This window comes from Pollachius pollachius (assembly GCF_949987615.1).
Source record: "Pollachius pollachius genome assembly, chromosome: 7".
Taxonomy (NCBI): domain Eukaryota; kingdom Metazoa; phylum Chordata; class Actinopteri; order Gadiformes; family Gadidae; genus Pollachius; species Pollachius pollachius.
In genome coordinates, this window is record NC_136940.1 from 2767936 (window position 1) to 2787065 (window position 19130).

The 19130-nt window shown below is 53.4% G+C and overlaps 1 protein-coding gene across 2 annotated transcripts in view; it reads right to left on the bottom strand.

Moving 5' to 3' along the window:
- The window catches only part of dennd1b (DENN/MADD domain containing 1B), a 123432-nt gene that overhangs the window by 80141 nt on the left and 24161 nt on the right, over positions 1-19130 (bottom strand). The window lies entirely within an intron of this gene.

Here is a 19130-nt window from a genome sequence, read left to right on the forward strand (position 1 = left end):
CTGGGTGAGGTTGCAGGGGGGATGCGTTGGGGTGGGATGGGAAGGTAGGGGGGCCGTATGGATTTATACTGGGAGTAGGAACAGAGAGGGACACCATATGGGTTGGCTTCCCCGGACCAGTAGCACAACCAGTGAGAACTGAGTCCGTCTGACTCTCCCTCTTCTCCATGTGTGCGTGTGCGTAAACCAGACACACTAAACAACCAAAACAAAGGTTCAATACTTTGGTTTGACCACCAAGTGTTTACTGTTTCAGTAGATTGTGTGTGTGTGTGTGTGTGTGTGTGTGTGTGTGTGTGTGTGTGTGTGTGTGTGTGCAATCGCCTGGCTCTTGAAGTATAGTGGTCATTCGAAAACTGATATTAAAACATGAGTGAAAGGCAGTGAATATGTTAATTCCCCCCCCCACACACACACACACACACACACCATCATCATAGAATAAGACAAGACAGAGTGGCAATACAAAGAAGATGTGACAGAGGGTAGGCCCGGCTGTGTGTGTGTGTGTGTGTGTGTGTGTGTGTGTGTGTGTGTGTGTGTGTGTGTGTGTGTGTGTGTCTTGGCGTGTGTGCAGGCTGCTAAACTGTCACACGCATCGGAGCTGCCATTGCCGTATGCGTTTGCTACTATTATTAACCAAAACACACACACACACACACCACACAATATGTTGTGGAGCTGCCCTGATAAACTGCATATGCTGCACAAATGCATACATCAACATATGCACACACGTATTCATCGAGACGGAGACACACAAAATGTTTTCTCGATCCCTTTGGCTTGTTTATTCAACACATATTGACATTCTCTAAACTGTGGGTGCAATTGTCAGAACCGTTTACGGGTCATTCCAGGCCTTTGGGTTCAGATTATTTTCACATCGGTTTGACTGGGGGTCAACCCTTGGAATGTTTCTTATGTACAAATAGGAGTTTTGTTTCTGCTTTTTGACTGACGACACGAGAATGTCAGTTTTGTTTAGCTGGACGCTATTGTGCATCACCCTGAGCTAAGGTAAGATAAGATAAGATACTGAATCGAACGGTAGGTGAAAGTAAACCGAGAGTCAATGCTGACCAGTCCTTTAGTTCACAGAAATAAAATGTACATTTATTTCGGTAGCGATGTGTTACACATATAAACAAGTTTCACATTAGCATGTACATTCTGACATATCTCCAGCTCTTCCTCTTTAATGTCTAACACCAACACCGGCAGTCCAACACCTCTTCTTCCTCCTCTTCCCCAGAGTGTCGCTACTGCTAAGGCTGTGATGTTCCTCCATGCTCGGATACAGTAGTGACTGTGCTGTTCATATAGAATGGAAATGTCACCTTACTTCTCCAGCAAATAGACGAGATCTGATTAACGACCTTCCAATGGAAACACCTTCTAAATGTCGTCCCATCTGCCAGACTACTCTGTTGTCTGCGTAAGATTTCAGAAACAGAATAAATACTGCACATTTATACCCAGAAAAGCTGTGTATGGTTTTCAAACAGACATTTTGAAGCAAGCGTGGACGTGTCAATGGGAGGATGCCAACGCCTGATTGGTCCGTATCCTGTAGGGTTATTTAATCACAGCCACTTGTAAATGCTAGTTGGTTGAGCGTAAGTGTTCGTTTAGCTCACAGGCCACTGCCCATCTCATGTGGGTTGAGGAAATGTTGTGCATGAGTCAAGAGCGATGATCAGAACCTAGCCATGCTGTTCTCTGATAATAATCTACTAACCTCACTGCTAGAGTCTTCCCTGGACACATCAGCGGCGGCCATCTTGGTTGTTTACATCAATGCCTCAACGCCTTCCCGTAGGACACTCCTCCGTAAAGTCATCGCATCAAATCAGCGCCATTTTAGATAAACACTTGAGAAAGTTCTGCTTGAAATCGGTCCGAAGGTGATTTATCTGCCAGAGCAAACAAAACATGAGCTCGCAGATGTGTCTGGTTTTCAGGCTGATAATAATTATTAATCAGGGAAGAAAAGACAAACAGGCCTTGGACGCCTTTAACCGTGACAAACTTTCATCCGGGTCCATAACACAGCGTGAGCACACATTCGCCCATGCTAGCGTACATCTCCCATACGTTTTCGGTCCACTCTGGAGAGGGAGGCTTCTCTCAGAGTCTCAGCTCAACTAGCACTGTTCGCGGGCTCTAAAAACACCCAGGATGCAACACCACGGCGCAGACAGCTCCCACACTCGTTTTGTCCCCCTCTGTGACTGCTTCCTCCACCGTAGCTGCATCCCTGACAGGAAGCACACACCTGCACAACACCTCCCCCCCTCCCCGCCGTCAGTTCCTCCACTCTTTATCTCCCTGATGGTCCTCGCCTCTCAGTTACAGGGTCCTATACACAGAGGGATAGCTGGATGGATATTTCAGGCGCAGGGTGTGTTGGTGTGTGTGTATATGTGTGTGTGTATGTGTGTGTTGGTGTGTGTGTGTGTGTATGTGTGCATATGTGTTTTTGTGTGAATATGTATGTGTGCATATGTACATTTGTGTGTCTGTGTGTGTGTGTGTGTGTGTGTGTGTGTGTGTGTGTGTGTGTGTGTGTGTGTGTGTGTGTGTGTGTGTGTGTGTGTGTTCCACCAGTTAGTACAGATAGTCCCTGCTACCAGCAGCCTCAGTGCGTGCGTATACACCGACCGACACACACTAACACACACACTAACACACACACACGTGTGAGTGTGTTTTCCCAAGACAAAGGAATGGGAAACAGCCAATACATTTACAGCTCTGGGACTAGAGCGGAGGGCGGGGCTTCTAGGCTTGTCCTGGAAGAGCATGTGGTGTGTGTGTGTACGTGTGTGTACGTGTGTGTCTGTGTTTGTATGTGTGTGTGCGTGTGTGTAGACAGGGGTATCACTCAGCAAGACAGAATGCTGTGGGTTCCCCCAGTGGAGGGGCTCTGCTGTCGCTGTGCATACACACACACACACACACACACACACACACACACACACACACAGACAGACACACACACACAAACGCACACACACACACAGTAAAAGCATTGCAGAGGAGAAAATAAAACAGCGTCACCAAGCACGCAGCACCGCCTGCATTACCTTGTTTTTTTCCACTTATTGATGAAGAAAAACACAAACAAAAACCAACAGATTCCTAAATTTAGAACCGAGACGTGAATGAAATCTTGGCTCGCCCTCACACGCGTAAGTATAGCTCAAATCACAATCACACGTACACGCACACACACACACACACACAAAAAGCACTCACCAAAACTACTGTGAGGGGGGAATGTGTTGAGTGAGTGTGTGCGTGTGCGTGCGTGTGTGTGCGTGCGTGCGTGTCCAACAGGAGGGTCTGTGTTTAGGGTCCCGGCCGGCTCAGAGAGGAGAGCTGTTGACCAGTTAAACGCCTCCTCCTCCTCCCCACTCCGGCCCTCAGCTGGACTCACATTGGCTGGGAACTTCAAGGGCCGCTCGCTCTTCCTCCACACGCAGAGAGACGTGGTCGAGAGACCAAGAGCCACACAGAGGGGGGGAGAGAGAGAGAGAGGGAGAGGGAGAGAGAGAGAGAGAGTTCCAGAAGATGTGAGAGATGAGTAATGTGGATCAAAAGGAGAAAGAAAGGACTTGAATAGATGGAGTTGAAGATGGAAGGAGAGAGGAAGACATAACCAGCTACAGGAAGGGAACCAGAGAGAGAGAGAGAGAGAGAGAGAGAGAGAGAGAGACCCAGTTCACACCCTTCTCCCCAGGCGGTGAGGATCCGTCCCTTGGGGGGGGTGGGGGGGAGAGACAGGGTGGGGAGGGGGGGGTTAGGCTCTAAGCCGCGGCCCTGCTTTATATTCCCAGGCTGCTCCTGGCAGACTGAGCCCGGCTAGGTAGCCGCTGTGACTCAACCCAGTTCAGAGCCCCTCTCCCCCAGAGCCTTCCCAATGAGGAGGGAGGAGACGGGGGCCGGAGAGAAACAGAAAAGGTGTGTGTGTAAATGTGTGTGTGTGTGTCTCAGTGTGTGTGTGTGTGTGTCTCAGTGTGTGTGTGTGTATGTGTCTCAGTGTGTGTGTGTCTCAGTGTGTGTGAGTCTCAGTGTGTGTGTGTGTGTGTGTGTCTCAGTGTGTGTGTGAGTCTCAGTGTGTGTGTGTGTGTATGTCTCAGTGTGTGTGTCTCTGTGTCTCAGTGTGTGTGTCTGTGTGTGTGTGTGTGTGTCTCTCAGCGTGTGGGTGTGTGTGTGTCTCAGTGTGTGTCTCAGTGTGTGTGTGTGTGTGTCTCAGTGTGTGTGTGTCTCAGTGTGTGTGAGTCTCAGTGTGTGTGTGTGTGTCTCAGTGTGTGTGTGAGTCTCAGTGTGTGTGTGTGTGTGTATGTCTCAGTGTGTGTGTCTGTGTCTCAGTGTGTGTGTGTCTGTGTGTCTCTCAGTGTGTGTGTGTGTGTGTGTATCAGTGTGTGTGTGTGTGTGTGTGTGTGTGTGTGTGTGTGTGTGTGTGTGTGTGTGTCTCAGGGTATCAGATCCAAACTGAGGCTGGACGACGAGAATGCAAAAAAACCAATATACTGCTGCCCTCATCATCATCATCATCACCATCATCATCAGTGTTGTTCTGATACCGATACCAGTATCGGTAATTCCTCCGATACTGCCTAAAATGCAGAACCCTTTAGTAGTAAGAACATTAGTAGTTACAATGTTAGATGCTTTATCAGGACATACTCTGTTTCGGACGATACTCAAGTTCAGGAATCAGAATCGGTATCGGGAAGGAAAAAATGGTATCAGAACATCTCTGCTTCTGGTATATTTATAATGTGATCGGACGTAAGAAAACAAGCACCACGAACGTCTGCTTCTATTTATAATTGGGTCTTCATGGTTCTTTCTTGATAACCCTGGAGGTTTGCTTCAGCAGCCAGCGCCACGCCGCCCACAAACAGGCTGCAGAGTGGGGCATCACTGGACGGCTGGCCGCCGCTAGCCTGGTCCTCAAGACTCAGCTCTGTGATGACAGCCTACTGGCCACCGGCGGATCCACCCCGGAACGCACCATGTCTCCCCCCACCCCACCTCCCCCGTCCACCTCTCCTGCCTCTCCCTCCCTCCCTCGTGCCCTCCTCCTCACCCCTTCTCTCTCCTGCAGCACTTTCTAACCCCTGCCACGTCCCTCACCCAATCTCAACCCCACCGCCACACACACACACACACACACACACACACAGACACACACACACCTCTCACCTCCCTCAACAAGACCCCTGTCGACTCTCAGATCACACCCCTCCTCCCCCCTTTCTCCCCAATTAGTGTGTGTCTGTGTGCAGCTCTCTAGCCCCTCTCTGAGCATCCTGCCCTCCTCTACCGCCGCCGCCGCCGCCGTTACTGCCCGACGGGCCCTCTGGCTAAACACGACAAAGGGGGGTTGGTAGGCAGGGTAGGGGGGGGGGGGGTCTTCAGTATTCACGCAGACACACCGCTTCCAACGACGCACACGGCGCGCGGCCGGGTCGACCCGAGCGCGGCGCTAAGCTAAAATATTCAGATTCCCCTCCCCCCCGCCCGTCTCTGAGGCTCTTTTGCATGGATATGCATTTCATTTGGAACTTGTATGAAAAGCCAGCGAGGACAGCTGAGGTACCGTTAGCAAGAGAGAGAGGGAGAGAGAGAGAGAGAGAGAGAGAGAGAGAGAGAGAGAGAGAGAGAGAGAGAGAGAGAGAGACGGAGAAAGAGAGAGAGAGAGAAAGAGAAAGATGGGGAAAGAGAGAAAGATGGAAGAGAGACGGGGAAAGATAGAGAGAGAGACGGGGAAAGAGAGAGTGAGAGAGAGAGAGAGAGAGAAAGAGAGAGAGAGACGGAGAGAGAGAAAGACGGGGAAAAAGAGAGACGGGGAAGAGAGACAGGGAAAGAGAGAGAGAGAGACGGAGAGAGAGAGAGAGAGAGAGAGAGAGAGAGAGAGAGAGAGAGAGAGAGAGAGAGAGAGAGAGAGAGAGAGATGAATATGAAAACAGGACGCTTGAGGAGAGCGAGAGGTGGAGTGATTGAATGGGGAAAGTAGCGGATCAGCACCAGGAACACAACAATATTATATATATATATATATATATATATATACACACACACACACACACACACACACACACAACAGGGCTATATATAACAGCAAAACAACAGCACGACTGCAAAGACTGAGACTGCCTGTCTCCGGCGCTCTGCCGGCTTCAAGGCGGCGGGTCCCTGAGTTAGCTGCCGTATCCTGGGCTGACCTCCGGGCGTCTCGCTTTTAAATACGGCGCCGAGGTACCAGACTGGGACGGGAGGCGCAGAGACGCCCGCCGCTACCGCGTGAAGTCACGCCGGGGGAGAGGTGTGAACGGAGGGATGAAGGCAGAGACAAGTGATTTTACTTTATATTATTATTATGTTATTGTGATTACGCTTTCGGTTACAGTCTGGCAAACTAATCCCCGGCCCCTAAAGAACAAGCACATTTTCAGGGCCACTTCAAAGTGAAATTACAACGTCTGTTCAAAATACTTTTTTATAATTTATCTAGAAAAAAAAAACGCAGAATAAATGAGTGGCAAGCTAGTAACCATGGCCACAAAGACACACTTTCTTGTGTAAAAAGAAACACAAACAAGTCTCTCATCGCTCCCCTCGATGAAGACTAAGAGCGCCGCTAGCAGTTAGCCTCAGCCGCACAGGCTTCTGTTTCTGGCCGCACGCACGACACCTGACCCCTGAGATGAGTAGGCAGTATTTAGTACCGTCACAGACGGCGTGAGAAGAGCAGTGAGGGGTCTGATCGGCTCGAGCGGACCGGCTCCGCAGACCGCCGGCCCGGAGGCAGGTGAAGAACCGGCCGGTCTGCGGCCCGTTGTGAGAGGCCTCCCATTAGGCTTTAAGAAACCCCGTGCTTTGGCCCTCCGTCCTGGCCCGGGCTCCGGGGCCCAGAGCTGCTCAGGAAGTAGGTAGGTGAGGGGGGGGGGGGGGGGAGGAGGAAAGCTGAACCCGAGGAGGTGCACTTTCAAATCACCACCAGCGGGGGGGGGGGGGGGAGGGGCGTTACATTTTCACATTCTTTCCCCCCCTCTCTCCCCACCCCCCCCATGCACCGGGGGAGAGAATAGACGGAGAAAAGAGACGAAATACGCATACGACTGTGCGTGTGCGTGTGTGTATGTGGGTCCCTGTCATGGCTTCTCTCCACAGTGACCCAGCCTGCAACACCCCCCCCCCCCCCCCCCCCCCTGTGGATGAGGAGGAGGTTATTTTGGTGAACAACAGACCGGAGTTAGCAGGAGCAGCGCCGTGTTCAGGAGGTGGGGGAGGTGATAGATTGATCCCCTGGCCGCCGCCGCCGCCGCCGCCGCCGCTGACGGGTGTGACAGCCGCGTGCGGGTTCCGGCGCCGCAGGTGAGGCGCCGAAAATAGCAGGGCTTTCTGAGGTGGAGAGGCGCACACACACACACACGCACACACATAACCTCAACCCCCTCCAGGTACACACACCTCAACCCCACACACACACACACACACACACACACATACACACACACGACCTGGAAGGCCTTTGAAGCTTCACAGAGTTATAAAGCAGTGAAGGTCCAGGACTCTATTCCCTCCATCCCCTCAACGCTACCTTCAATCCGCTTTCCCCGCTACACCTGGGCCACCTGGAAGTTGAGAACCGAGCCGGAGGAAAGCCAATCACCAGGGGGCAAGGGTGGTGCGTTTCAAAAACGTCCACCAAAAAAATAAAAGCCTTCGGTTCGACTTTTGTCTTGCGCTTCCCTGATAGCGCAAGACAGTTCTCCTCGAGACCTCTGAGAGTACGGCGAACCGTCTGGAAGCAGAGCGAAGAACGGTGAAAGACTCACTGGAGCGACGTGCACCTTCACTGGGCTCCTCCGCGACCTGCTGCTCCATGCAGCAGACCTCCCTGAGCGTGTGTGGCGATGGCACGTTTTAACCAGTGCACATTGGTTGCTCAACGCCATGTGCGCATTGCTACAGGCCACCTCGGTGCCTACCACACTCACCCAAGGTGACTCTTACTGGGAGCCGGTGTCGAAAACCGATTTATTCTAAGGCTTGCAGACAACGACGCATTACCTGGTGCCCCGTGCTAGCACGCAGGAGATGTCTCCCTGAGTACGTCTGGAGACGGCTGGCTGACCCTGGTGCACATTGACTGCTCAATGCACAGCAGGTGTGCAGCCTCGCCCAGCCCCAGGGTCCAATCAGGCTGACGCGGGCCAGGTGAGGCTGCTTGAATGATTAATGGACTGCTTTTATACGGCGCATTTATATCCGGTGGCCACTCAAAGCGCTTTACCGGTATCGCGTAACATTCACCCATTCACGCGCACGTTCACACACCGACGGCGGTGTCGGCCACGCAGGGCGACAGCCAGCTCGTCGGGACCAGTCGGGGTGAGGCGTCTCGCTCGGGGACACCTCGACGCTCGGCTAGGAGGAGCCGGGGATCGAACTAGCAACCTTCCATCTGCCAGCCAACCAGCTCTACTTCCTGTTAAACTAGCCATCATCCACACACACTCCACACTTACAAAGAACTTTCTTTAATGCCGCTTGATTGGGAAAACACAGGACCCCTCTTAGACATATTAACACTACATTTTGGCCTAAGCAACCTACAATAATTACATTCATCAGAAGAAAGAGAAACAACCATAAATCACTGTCGGTACAGTAAAGATGTTCATAAAACCGAGTGCCAAGCACAAACAATTGCTAGGTCAATAATTGCTAGAATAGATGCCACACAGTGCCATATTCAATTTTTAAGCTCAAGATGCATATCACCGCACAGGTGAGCCCCACTAAGGCCCCCAGGACCCTTTGACCCAGGGTCAACAACGGCCAACGGCCAACCGAAAAACATTTCGGGGCTTTTCTGTTGCTTTTGAAGACTGAAGATTGAAGAAAACGGAAACCCTTTATCGCAACCTGTGATTAACAGAACAGAATTTAAAAACACATAAGGGCGTTTTTAAGGAACAGGCCAAACCATGTACCCCCCCCCCCCCCCACACACACACCCCTGTGAAGCTGGCTCCACCGCAGAGACAAAGAGGAGGAGAGAGGAGGAGGCGTTGATGACGACAAGGAGTACGTTAGCACCTCCATCGCGCGGCGGCGGCGGCGGCGGCGGCTCTGTCTGGCGCCGCGGCTGCTACGCTAGGCGGACATATTGAACGCGGAATAAGTATGTGGAGTCAACAATAACAGAGTGAATTATGGGGGCTGCTAATACCCGGGCCGACTGACGTCTTCCCTGCTCGCGGATCACAGATGGGCTCAGACAGCGCGAGTGGCGGTGTTATGCCTCGGCCGAGATCTGACACTGAATATATTACCATGTGATAGAGGGGGGGGCCTCACCACTCCTTCACCCACACACACACACACACACTGACACACACATACTGAGACACACACACACACACATCGAGGCAGTCACACACACATATAGAGAGAGACTAGCACACACACACACACACACACACACACACACACACACACACAGACAGTGAGAGAGACACAAACACACACACACACACATATTGAGAGAGACACACACACACACACACGCACATAGAGAGAGAGACACACACACACACACACACACACACACACACACGTAGGGCTGGTCCAAGAGAGATGCATATGCCCCAAACACGCATGCAGGGGCTTCATTACTGGGGTGCCAGGAGGGGGAGAGAGGGAGGGAGAGGAGGGGGGGGGGGGGGGAGAGAAAGGGGGAGGGTGGGGAGAGAGAGAGTGTGTGTGTGTGTGTGTGTGTGTGTGAGAGAGCCAGGCAGCCGGGGGGGGGATTTCCCTATTTAAGCTTTCAGCTCCCACTGGGCTGTGTGAACCCTAGTGTGGGCCTGCCTCTAACACATGGCTTCACACACACACACACACACACACACACACACACACACACACACACACACACACAGAATGTGTACATTGAAGCCCAGCGGGGAGCTCCTGGGCAGCACCGGCTCCTAAACATTTGGCCGAGGACGTCTCCCTGACAGATGTACATGGAGGCTCACCGAGAGGGTCAGGTCATCACACCACCCTCCTCCTCCTCCTCTTCCTCCTCCTCTTCCTCCTCCCTCCCCTCCTCTCCCTGCTCCTGCCTTTCACCGTCTCCTCCTCCTCCTCCTCTTCCTCCTCCTCCTCCCTCCCCCCCTCCTCCTCCCTCCCCCTCCTCCTCCTCCTCCCTCCCCCCTCCCCTCCTCCCCCTCCTCCTCCTCCCTCCCCCCTCTCCCTCCTCTCCCTGCTCCTGCCTTTCACCGTCTCCTCCTCCTCCTCCTCCTTTCATCACTTCCATCTTCACCTCTCTCCCCTCCCTCCCTCCCTCCCTCCCTCCCTCTCTCTCCCTCTCCCCCTCTCTCTCTCTCCCCCTCCCTCTCTCTCTCTCTCTCTCTCCCCCCCTCCCTCTCTCTCTCTAGCCCTGAGCGCAGTGGCTGAGATATGCAGAACAAGTACCTGAGCTGCATGTGAAACATTCACTTTGTTGTGTATGTTTGCACATATGGACAAACTTCTTCGTTGATTTTGAACAAACATGCGTCGAGAAGAAAAAACACAGAATAATTAACGTAAAAGACAGTGAAAGGCTTTTAAAAATTACATATGAAGAAACGTACTTGCGTGTGTATATAATATATACACACACATGAACACATGAATTAACGACGTAAATATACATACACACACAAACTAACAAACGAATGCAAATATATATACGCAAACACACACAATCGAATGTACAAACGCACGTACCTATCTAATGTATACATACACACACACAACATCCTGTTTTTTCACTTTTTCTCTGTGACAATGTAAGAGGTCTACAAGAGTAGACACTGCAATAGACTACAATCCTCTTTTGGTTTTGTTGAACTATAACCAGGAACGTCTAAACGGTTGTGTGCACTGCTTCCATGTGTTCCACAACAACAGAAACCCTTCTGAACGAGGCCTTGATGGGAGGCCGTGGTCCCTGTCGTGAAATCTCCCTGTTCCCCATTCTGGAGTCTCTGTTCCGTAACGCCCAAGGACACAGCAAACAGACGACATCCCCTAACACACTTTTGTAAGGTGAAGAAATCCACCATTTTAACTAACAGCCATTTCCGATCCCATCGAACGAGTGCCAGAAAACGACCCTACTGCGATTGTGACAACCAGGTGATGCTATCCCCCATTGGATATGTTATCGTTTAGCTGCAAGTTTAATGTACCTTAAAAAACACTCATACGTTTGATTCTGTACGGCCTTGAAGATCGTAACCTTCCCTCTCCCTGGGATTCAGTCGAACTGATCACCTGCCGATGTGAAGTCAGTCAAACTGCACCGAAACACTTCATGTTTTCCTGTATCTTCAAACAAAATAGTAAAGCAGTCTTGTATCCCCTGCCGTCCCCCATCTTGGACGGGATTCTGACTTCAAGGCCAAGGTGGCTGCTGCCCCGAATCACTATTGCTTCCTTCGGTAAGGTTGTGCTCCGTCAGGAGGGCCGTGCTGCCTCTCAGGCAGCCAGACCAGCAGCCCGGTCCCTCCTCCTACCCCCTGGCCGTGGGCAGAGCGCTGCCAGCGGCAGGAATGCGTGTGAAGTGGGTCGACCGCCACCCGTGACGTGCGGAGCCCGCACTTCCCCCCATGCCTGCCCGCCTCCTGGCAACCGCTCCAGGCGGGCGCGCCAGGTCGGAGCCAGCCCGGCCCACAGCCAGCCAGCCAGCCAGGCCCAGTCAGCGAGGCCCAGCCAGCCAGGGCCGGAGCCAGGCAGCGAGGCCCGGAGCCAGGCAGCGAGGCCCGGGCTGTGGGCTTCTAGGAGGCTCCTTGCTGGGCCACTGCAGGAGAGATGAGAGCAGCCAGCCATGAAAACACTTCCCCTCTCTCGCCCTCTCCATCCCCCCTGCTCCCTCCCGCTCTCTCTCTCCCCCTCCCTCCTGCTCTCCCCATCCCTCTCTCTCTCCCCCTCCCTCTCTCTCTCCCCCTCCCACCCCCTCCCGCTCTCTCTCTCTAATTCCCGCTCTCTCTCATTCTCTCTCTCTCCCCTCTCTCTCCCCCCTTCTCTCCCTCCACCCAGCTCTCTCTCCCTCCCCCTCTCCCCTACCCCCTGCTCTCTCTCCCTCTCTCTCATTCTCTCTCTCCCTTCTCTCTCCCATAAAGCCAGCCCTGGGGTCAGCGCGATCAAGACCCATGAGCAAGAGGAGAGGGTCCTAGTTAGGCGTCCGGCTCAGTGCCTGAACCAAAGGCCAGCTCAGCGGGGCGATTCTGTCCATTAGGCAGGACCCCGGAACACCACGGGCCCCCGGGGGCCACTGCCAGAGAAGGGTTCGAGAGAGGAATCAAAACACCATCAACCCCGACACACACACACACACACACACACACACACACACACAGGGCCTTGTTTGACACCGCTGTCAGGGTGCAGTGAAGGGGAAAGACGAGACCTGGTGACACATCGAGGCATCATACATGTACACAGATACACACACACACTTGAGTGGGCACACACACACACAAACACACACGCGCGCGCACACACGCACACGCACACGCAGGCCTGCGGTGCGGCGCTCAACTTGGCGTGCCGCGGCTGAGGCTTCACACAGAAGGCTGTTTAGTCGGAAACTGAAGCGGCGCCCGGGCAAACGATGGGCCCTCTCACTGGCCCCGCATCGCGTCACCGTTTCACTGGACCGTCACCCACGGCAACCGCCTCCGGCCCATTCCATCCACTTCCGTCCCCAATTAATGATTTATTTATAGATCTATATCTATATCTTTATATACACACACATATAGATATGTTTTGTAAGGGTTCTGTGTGTTTTTGGTACGAAGGTAAGAAGTTATATATATTTTATACATTACTTTTCTGTGTTGGAGAGACCAGAATAACAGTTTGGTCTGAGTATTTTCAAATGAAACCCGAGCGGAGGAAGCCGCCGCTCCGGACGGCGACAGCAGAGCCTCTGCTGCTGTAATCTAATTAGGATGAAAGGCCCTGGAATCCGTTTCACAGACCCTCCAAGGCCGAAGCGCTCGCCCGGCGCTCACACCGCCACATGAACGGCGGCCTGAAGGTTAGCGCTGGAGCCATGAGGTTTCCTGCGTCTGCGTCGGGAGACGGTACATTCTCCATTTTCCAGCCCGGCGGGTCAATCCGTCCTGACATTATTCACCGTCTGCAACCTTCTCCCCGTCTGGAACATTCTCCCCCATCCCCTCTGCGGCCGTCTGTCTTTCCGCTTCCTCCCCGGTCCGGCCTGCGTCCCTCTCCTCCTCCCCTCCTCCGCATCTTCCTCCTCCCCGGTCCAGCCTCTCTCCCTCTCCTCCTCTCCTCTTCCTCCCTGCATCCCTCTCCTCCTCCTCTTTCTCTTCCTCCCCGGTCCGGCCTGCATCAGTCCCTCTCCTCCCTCACCTCCTCATCATCTTATCACCTCCCTCTCCTCTCCTCTTCCTCCCTCCCTCTCCTCCTCCTCCTCCCTCTCTCCCTCTTCGTCTCCATCGGTTTTGTCGTCATCCCCTCCCTCTTATTGACCAACCTGCTCCTGATTGGCCCCTCCCTCGCGGAGCCCGCCTTCCTAAAAAACGGTTCATCATGTACATCTGCTCGTCTATAGGGTCTCCAGCCCCCCCCCCCCCCCCCCCCCCCCTCTCTCTTCCTCCCCCCTCCTCTATCCTCCCCCACGGTTGGTGTTTGGGGGCCAAGGTCAAAGACCACACATCACTCCATGACAAGTCCCCTCTCAGGCCCCAACCACTCACCCCCCCAACCCCTCTCTCTTTACTGCCTCTCCTTCCAAGACCCATCAACTCTCACCTCCAGCAACAACAGCCCTAAGCCCTTCCCCCGTCGCGCAACCTCCCTCATCAGCCCCCCTGGGTGGTTGGGGAGTCAAAGGAGGGAATGGGGGGGGGGGGGGGGGGGGTGACCCTAATTGATCAGCCTCCCTCCAAGGCACGACCAATCAGGTATCTTTGCCTTTGCGTCTGCAACGCGGTGCGTCTTCGTGCATCACTCCCCCTCCACTCCCTCGGCCAATCAGCAACAGCCCGGCTGCACGGTGGTCGCCAATCACAGCGTGTCGGGCAGCCCGCCCCCCCTCTGACGGAGCACCGTGTCCGGCCTGGCTCCAGAGACCCCCCACTGTTCGCCCCCCCTATCCCGGCTCCTCCCTCCCCCTAGCAGGGGGTACAGAACTGCACAGTGTGCAGGGTACTGCACAGGGCCAACTGGAACACAAAGCGTCTATTGAATGACTTCAGAATCTCTCTGTCGCTGCACTTCCTCTAAGGGGCACACCCTTTAAGGTGCACTTCATTTGCAACCTCCTCAGTATCCCTGATCACAAACGAGTCACCCCGACCTCGCACCCCAGCACGCCGGGAAGACTGAAGACATCGGTCTGCAACGACCACCAGAATGAACGCCATGCATTACGGGATGGGTCGATCTGAAGAAGAGGGTGAATTTCAAGAAGCCGTCTAATTTCAAGCAACCTTGACTAGCAGACTGGGTGGTATTTATATGTCCGCAGCGTGCCTTCGCCATCAGACCGTGAACGTAGGAGGAGGAAGGCGCTCTTGACAGCATCAGCAGTCCCTGAACATCCAGTCAGGGACGAGTCAGGCCCTGCCTGCCTCTCTTCCCCTTCTGGTCTGGGGCTCTGCTGCAGCAGCAACACGCCTTTAAATGTTTAAATGTTTCATATCAGCGCTCTCTGCTGTGATGCCCTCATTCACTTTGGACAGCATTCGCAGCAGAAGTAACAGGAAATGTAAGTGATGGTTAAACATAACCGGGTACGGGAGTGACAGCGATTGGGCAAACAGTGAGATGCTGCTCCTGATCAATCGCTGAGATAGAACCGTAAACCGGAGGGGGGTCTTTGAGGGGTGTTTCTGCCTGCTGGCGAGGAACCAGAAGGCATGTCAGAGGAAACTGGGAGCTGAGTGGGCAGTGGGAGAGGAGACGTAGGAGAGACGCAGTGCAGCAACGTGACATTTAAAGAGGGAACGCAGAGGCGACGACAGCTGGCTCTCGGTCAGTCTGCAGACATCACAGAGCCGGTGATGACAAGGGCTCCGTACCACAGGACTGCTACCATTCGCTCGGTCTCAGAGAGGAACCGGACTTCAGTGTGTCCTGTAACCGTGTGTGTATGTGCGACTACCGGACTGTTGCGTGCGCGTGAAGCGTGCGTATTGAAGAAGAGGTTTGTTTCTTCCTGCTTGGCAGCAAATTAAAGCAAATTAAAGTGTCACATTCAACAATTTATAACCGTCTTAAGCCTCGGTAATGCACATATGACGGGCCTTTGGAAATGTATCGCGGTATTTGCATACTGCAATGATGGTACATACATTAAACATTGTGCAGCCCTAAGCAAAAGTGTGAGAGTGAGAGTGAGTGAGAGAGAGAGGAGGGAGAGAGCTTGAAAGACAGAACCAAAGAGAGCGAGAGCGAGAGCGAGAGAGAGAGAGAGGCATCAAAGACGAGCATGACTGCTCTGGAGGTCCAGCCAGCATGACACACTACAATGATAAGCCTGGAAACAGAACACACCATTATCTGTGAGCGAGAGAGAAGCAGACCCAGAGAGAGAGAAGCAGAGAGAAAGAGAGAGAGAGAATACACATCAGCTTTTAAAGTGGGCCAAAGTCATTCTGAAATAAAGTAGATGCGCATGAGAGCAGCGGCAGAGAGATGTCAACGATCCAATCAGAGGAGGGCTGGGAAATGAGGAAGAAACCAAGATGGCTGCGTGACCGGGCCATGACCCCCTCTCCTCCTTCTCTCTCGTTGTTTTAAGGAAACTATCGTATGGAGATACTGTAAACACATTCACACCGTCGAGAGTGTTTACCGGAGGAGAGGTCCGGTGAGGGCGGCTCTCGGGAACAAAGCGCCTCTGTTCTGAGCCACCAGAGGAGCCTCCTACTGATGGTCTGCTCGGCCGCGAGTCACCGGCCAAACTCGGAGCCGCGGCCCAGGGTTATACAATACATCGTCAGATGTGGTGATTATTTGTCATGTGATTCAGACATTTGATGTTATTTTAATGTTGCATTTTAATAATTTAATGTTATGTCATTTGCGTTTGAATTAATTAGCATTTATACTTTAATATCATAATACAAGTGACTTGTTTTTTGAAGCTAGTTCCTTAAAATGTCCAAACAAATGTTTATTGTAATATTTTATGTGCATAACAGAAAAGCCAGATTTTTTTTTACCGCACTGTAGCTTGCTGACAAAATTATGTTTTGCGTGTGTGTGTGTGTGTGTGTGTGTGTGTGTGTGTGTGTGTGTGTGTGTGTGTGTGTGTGTGTGTGTGTGTGTGTGTGTGTGTGTGTGCGCGCGCACGTGCATGTGCGTGTGTGTCCACTTTGGGAGGAGATCTGAGAGGAAACGGACAGATTTCCATCTGTCTGCTTCATTTGAAAAAAAAAACTAAAATCTTTCTTGTGATTCAAATATATGCTTAAGCATCCTATCCTACCCCCCCCCCGACACACCCTCACTCCCTCCCCACCCAATCCTCTGTCCCCACACCCCCCATCCAGACCAAGTCTCTCTCTTCATCTCTCTGTATTTAACATCTCTCTCCAAATGGCATCTGTGGATGACCGGGGCGATCAAGAGGTGTGAGGAGCCTGGGCAGAGAGACAGTCCAGAGAGAGAGAGAGAGAGAGAGAGAGAGAGAGACAGAGACAGAGAGAGACAGAGAGAGACAGAGAGAGACAGAGAGAGAGAGAGACTGAGAGACAGAGAGACAGAGAGACAGAGAGAGAGAGAGACTGAGAGACAGAGAGACAGAGAGACAGAGAGAGAGAGAGGTGGGAGAGCTAGAGAGAGAGAGAGAGGTGGGAGAGCTAGAGAGCGAGAGCGAGAGAGAGAGCGAGAGAGAGAGCGAGAGAGAGAGAGAGGGGGGACGGAGGGGGTGGGGTCTCCCCAGCACCACCCCAGCGTGCCAGCCTGCAGTCTGTTCTCCTTTGAGCTTCTATTCTACCACAGCAGCAGAAAGAAAAAAAGAAAATCAATTCATATTTCCATAATCCACGCTCCTGTCTGCCTGCCTGTCTCCAGCCTCTCCCCCTGCCTGCCTGCCTCCCCCCCTCCCTCCCTCCCCTGGGGGAGGCTAACCCTTCCAACTCCAGTCCTAGGGCCTGCTAATGTCGCCGCGCCGCGCAACAATAAGGGCCCAAACAAAAGGAGGCCTTCCTCCGAGGGCCAGGGCCGAGGCCGGGGCCACTGGGGCTGGGGCCCGCTGCTGCTGCTGGGGCCATATGCTGTCCTGGACCAGAGACACATGGAGAGAGGCATGGGGGGGGGGGGAGAGAGAGAGAGAGGCATGGAGGGGGGAGAGAGGGAGAGAGGCATGGGGGGGAGGGGACAGGGAGAGAGGCATGGAGGGGGGGGGAGAGAGAGGGAGAGAGGCATGGAGGGGGGGAGAGACAGGGAGAGAGGCATGGGGGGGGGGGAGAGAGAGGGAGAGAGGCATGGAGGGGGGGAGAGACAGGGAGAGAGGCATGGGGGGGGGGGAGAGAGGGAGAGAGGCATGGGGGGAGGGGACAGGGAGAGAGGCATGGAGGGGGGAGAGAGAGGGAGAGAGGCATGGGGGGGGAAAGAGACAGGGAGAGAGACAGAAGGGGAAGAGAGACAGGGAGAGAGGCATGGGGGGGGGAGAGAGGGAGAGAGGCATGGAGGGGGGGGGAGAGAGAGGGAGAGAGGCATGGAGGGGGGAGAGAGAGACAGGGAGAGAGACATAGAGGGTGGAGAGAGACAGGGAGAGAGACATGAGGAGGGGAGAGAGAGAGACGTGGTTGGGGGAGAGAGAGACATGGTGCGGGGGAGAGAGAGAGGGAGAGAGACATGGGGGAGGGGAGAGAGACAGGGAGAGAGGCATGGTGCGGGGGAGAGAGAGAGAGGGAGAGAGATATAGTGGGGGGAGAGAGACACACACACACACACACACACACACACACAGGCAGAAAGAACGACTTAGGGGACAAGGAAAGAGACACAGAGAAACAGACAGACAGACAGACAGAGAGAGAGACACACCAGGACAGGGAGAGAGACCGACAGAGACATAGGGAGAGAGAGACCTACAGACAGAGAGACATAGGGAGATAGAAAGGGGAGATTGAAAGGGAGAGAGCCTGAGGCCGAGACACACACACATACATACATTGGGAGAGAGAGAACGAGGGAGAGAGAGAGAGAGAGAGAGAGAACGAGAGAGAGAGAACGAGAGAGAGAGAGAGAGAGAGAGAGAGAGAGAACGAGAGAGAGCGAGCGCGATAGAGCGAGGCAGACTTCTGCCTCACAAAGGGGACAGAGGAACTAATCCTGGTAATGAGGCTTGTGAACGCAGCTCTTATGTATATGAAGCCAGGGGCCAATCCCTCTGTACACAGCCAGCTAACTGCTGTCTTAAGGGCCGTCTTACCCAAACGTGGGGAACAGGAGGGGGGGGGGGGGGGGTGCAAAATAACAACACTAACACATACACACACATAGGAGGATCCTGGAGGAAAATGAGCCACAGCCTGTGTCACCAACACTTGATGTGTCAAACTCTCTCCCTTTGATTCAGTCAGTCCTCTCATCCTTCTTGGATCTTTTTTATTTTTGTTTTTATTTGGTGTCACACCCTGCCTGGTTCAAAGTCTCATCCACATTCCCATGCACTAACCAGAAGAGCTCTCGCTCGTTCCCTCTCTCTCTCTCTCTCCCTCCCTCCCTCTCTCTCTCTCCTCCACCCTCTCTCTCTCTCTATCTATTTCTCTCTCTCTCTCTCTCTCTCTCTCCCTCCCTCCCTCTCTCTCTCTCCTCCACCCTCTCTCTCTCTCTATCTATTTCTCTCTCTCTCTCTCTTTCTCTCTCCCTCCCTCCGTCCGTCTCTCCCCTTGTGGGATTGGCCGGGCGTTGGTTGTTAAATGGGAGGCGGACATAGCCCGGAGCATCTTCCTACAACTAACTCTGTGGAGGCCTCAGAGAGGATCAGAGCAGAAGGAGAGCTGCTGAACTCTGAGGATCTCTGGCCGCAGTGAGGGCTGCTATCAGCGTGGAAACACGAACCA